We start from the raw sequence: 3,503 nt of genomic DNA, 5'->3' as shown, positions 1-3,503 counted from the left end.
GGTGAGTGTTCATCGGAGGTGAGGGTATCATCTGGAGTGCCCCAGGGAAGTGTGGTAGGTCCGCTGTTGTTTTCTATCTACATAAATGATCTTTTGGATAGGGTGGATAGCAATGTGTGGCTGTTTGCTGATGATGCTGTGGTGTATGGGAAGGTGTCGTTGTTGAGTGACTGTAGGAGAATACAAGATGACTTGGACAGGATTTGTGATTGGTGTAAAGAATGGCAGCTAACTTTAAATATAGATAAATGTAAATTAATGCGGATGAATAGGAAAAAGAATCCTGTAATGTTTGAATACTCCATTAGTAGTGTAGCGCTTGACACAGTCACGTCGGTTAAATATTTGGGCGTAACATTGCAGAACAATATGAAGTGGGACAAGCATGTAATGGCAGTTGTGGGGAAGACGGATATTTGTCTTTGGTTCATTGGTAGAATTTTGGGGAGATGTGGTTCATCTGTAAAGGAGACTGCTTATAAAACACTAATACGGCCTATTCTTGAGTACTGCTCGAGCGTTTGGGATCCCTATCAGTTCGGATTGAGGGAGGACATAGAAGCAATTCAGATGCGGGCTGCTAGATTTGTTACTGGTGGGTTTGATCAACATGCGAGTGTTACGGAAATGCTTCAGGAACTCGGGTGGGAGCCTCTAGAGGAAAGGAGGTGTTCTTTTTGCAAATCGCTACTAAGGAAATTTAGAGAACTAGCATATGAGGCTGACTGCAGTACAATTTTACTGCCGCCAACTTACATTTTGCGGAAAGACCACAAAGATAAGATAAGAGAGATTAGGGCTCGTACAGAGGCATATAGGCAGTCATTTTTCCCTCGTTCTGTTTGGGAATGGAACAGGGAGAGAAGATGCTAGTTGTGGTATGAGGTACCCTCCGCCATGCACCATATGGTGGATTGCGGAGTATGTATGAAGATGTAGATGTAGATGTAGAATTGGTTTAATATCTGAAAATGGTATATTCTTGTTTCTCTGTGACATACTGGATGGATTAAATAAATGGTTTCAAACGCTAGGCATCTTTTTTGATTTAACCCAAGTGTTTGATTGTGTTGATCACAAAATATTGTGGTGAGAATTGCTATGATGTGGGGTCTGAGTGGGGCACAGTTAAAGGGGGGGTGCCACCCGGGATTAGTGCTGGGGCCTCTGATCCTTATTTATATAAATAATTTGCCCTCTAGTATTACAGGTGATTCTAAAATATTTCTGTTTACTGATGACACTGGCCTGGTAGTAAAGGATGTTGTATGCAACATTGGCACTGTTTCAAATAGGGCAGTTCAAGACATAAGTCCATGGCTTGTAGAAAATAAACTAACGCTAAATCACAGTAAGACTCAGTTCTTATAGTTTCTAACACACAAGTCAACAAAATCCGACATTTTAATTTCAAACAATGGGCATGTGTTGTTGTTATGGTCTTCCATCCAGAGACTGATTTCATGCAGCTCTCGATGCTTCTCTAGCCTGTGCAAGCTTCTTCATCTCCAAGTAACTACTGCAAACTACATCCTTCTGCATATGCTTAATTTATTCATCCCTCCATGAATTTTACCCTCCACACTTCCACCCAATACTAAATGGATGATCTCTTGATGCCTCACAATGTGTCCTACCAACTGGTCCCTTCTTAAATCAAGTTGTGCCACGTTTTCCTTTTCTCTCCAATTCTATTCAGTACATCCTCATTAGTTACATAATCTACCCATCTAATCTTCAGCATTCTTCTGTAGCACCACATTTTGAAAGCTTCTATTCTCTTCTTATCCAAACTATTTTAATCATCCATGTTTCACTTCTATACATGGCCACACTCCATACAAATACTTGCAGAAAAGACATCCTGATACTTAAATCTATACTTGCTGTTAATAGATTTCTCTTTTTCAAAAACGCTTCCCTTGCCTTATATCCTTTCTACTTCAACCACCATCAGTTATTTTGCTCCCCTGATACCAAAACTTGTCTACTTCTTTAAGTGTCTCATTTCCTAGTCTAATTCGCTCAGCATCACCTGATTTAATTCGACTACATTCCATTACCCTTGTTTTGCTTTTGTTGGTGTTCATCTTATATCCTCCTTTCAAGACACTCTCCATTCTGTTCAACTGCTCTTCCAAGTCCCTTGGTGTCTCTGCCAGAATTACAATGTCATTGGAAAACCTCCAATTTTTTTTTCTTCTCCATGGATTTTGATTCCTAGTCCAAATTTTCTCTTGTTTCCTTTACTGCTTGCTCAGTATACAGATTGAATAACATTGGGGATAGGCTACCACCCTGTCTTACTCCCTTCCCAACCACTGCTTCCCTTTCATGCCCCTGGACTCTTATAAATGCCATTTGATATCTGTACAAATTGTAAATAGTCTTTCTCTCCTTGTACTTGGTCCCTGCCACCTTCAGAATTTGAGAGAGTATTCCAGTCAACATTATCAAAAGCTTTATTTAAATCTACAAATACTAGAAACATATGTTTGTCTTTCTTTAATCTATCTTCTAAGATAAGTCTTGCTTGCTCAGTATACAGATTGAATAACATTGGGGATAGGCTACCACCCTGTCTTACTCCCTTCCCAACCACTGCTTCCCTTTCATGCCCCTGACTCTTATAAATGCTGTCTGATATCTGTACAAATTGTAAATAGTCTTTCTCTCCTTGTATTTGGTCCCTGCCACCTTCAGAATTTGAGAGAGTGTTTCAGTCAACATTATCAAAAGCTTTCTTTAAGTCTACAAATACTAGAAACGTACGTTTGGCTTTCTTCAATCTGTCTTAAGTTTAGGGTCAGTATTGCCTCGCGTGTTCCAACATTTCTACAGAATCCAAATTGAACCTCCCCGAGGTCAGCCTATGCCAGTTTTTCCATTCGTCTGCAAAGAATTCATGTTAGTATTTTGCACCTGTGACTTATTAAGCTGATAGTTTGGTAATTTTCACACATGTCAATGCCTGCTTTCTGTGAGATTGGAATTATTACATTCTTCTTAAAGTCTGTCTCGTACATCTTGCTCACCAGATGGAAGAGTCTTGTCACTGTTGGGTCTCCCAAGGCTATCAGTAGTTCTAATGGAATATTGTCTACTCCGGAGCCTTGTTTCAACTTATGTCTTTTAGTGATCTATCAAATTCTTCATGCAGTATCATATCTCCCATTTCATCTCCATCTGTGTTCTTTTCCATTTCCATAATATTGCCCTCAAGTACATTGTCCTTGTATAGACCCTCGATGTACTCCTTCCACCTCTCTGCTTTCACTTCTTTGCTTAGAACTGGTTTTCCGTCTGAGCTCTCGATATTAATACAGGTGGTTCTCTTGTCTCCAAAAGTCTCTATGACTTTTCTGTAGGCAGTATCTGTCTTACCCATTGCGATATATGCCTCTACATTCTTACATTTGTCCTCTAGCCATCCCTGTTTAGCCATTTGCACTTCCTGTTGATCTCATGTTTGAGACGTTTGTATTGCTTTTCGCCTGCTTCAT

Source organism: Schistocerca americana, chromosome X, assembly GCF_021461395.2.
Source record: "Schistocerca americana isolate TAMUIC-IGC-003095 chromosome X, iqSchAmer2.1, whole genome shotgun sequence".
Classification (NCBI taxonomy): domain Eukaryota; kingdom Metazoa; phylum Arthropoda; class Insecta; order Orthoptera; family Acrididae; genus Schistocerca; species Schistocerca americana.
The sequence above is the reverse complement of the archived record's forward strand: the minus strand, read 5'-3'. Positions refer to the sequence as shown.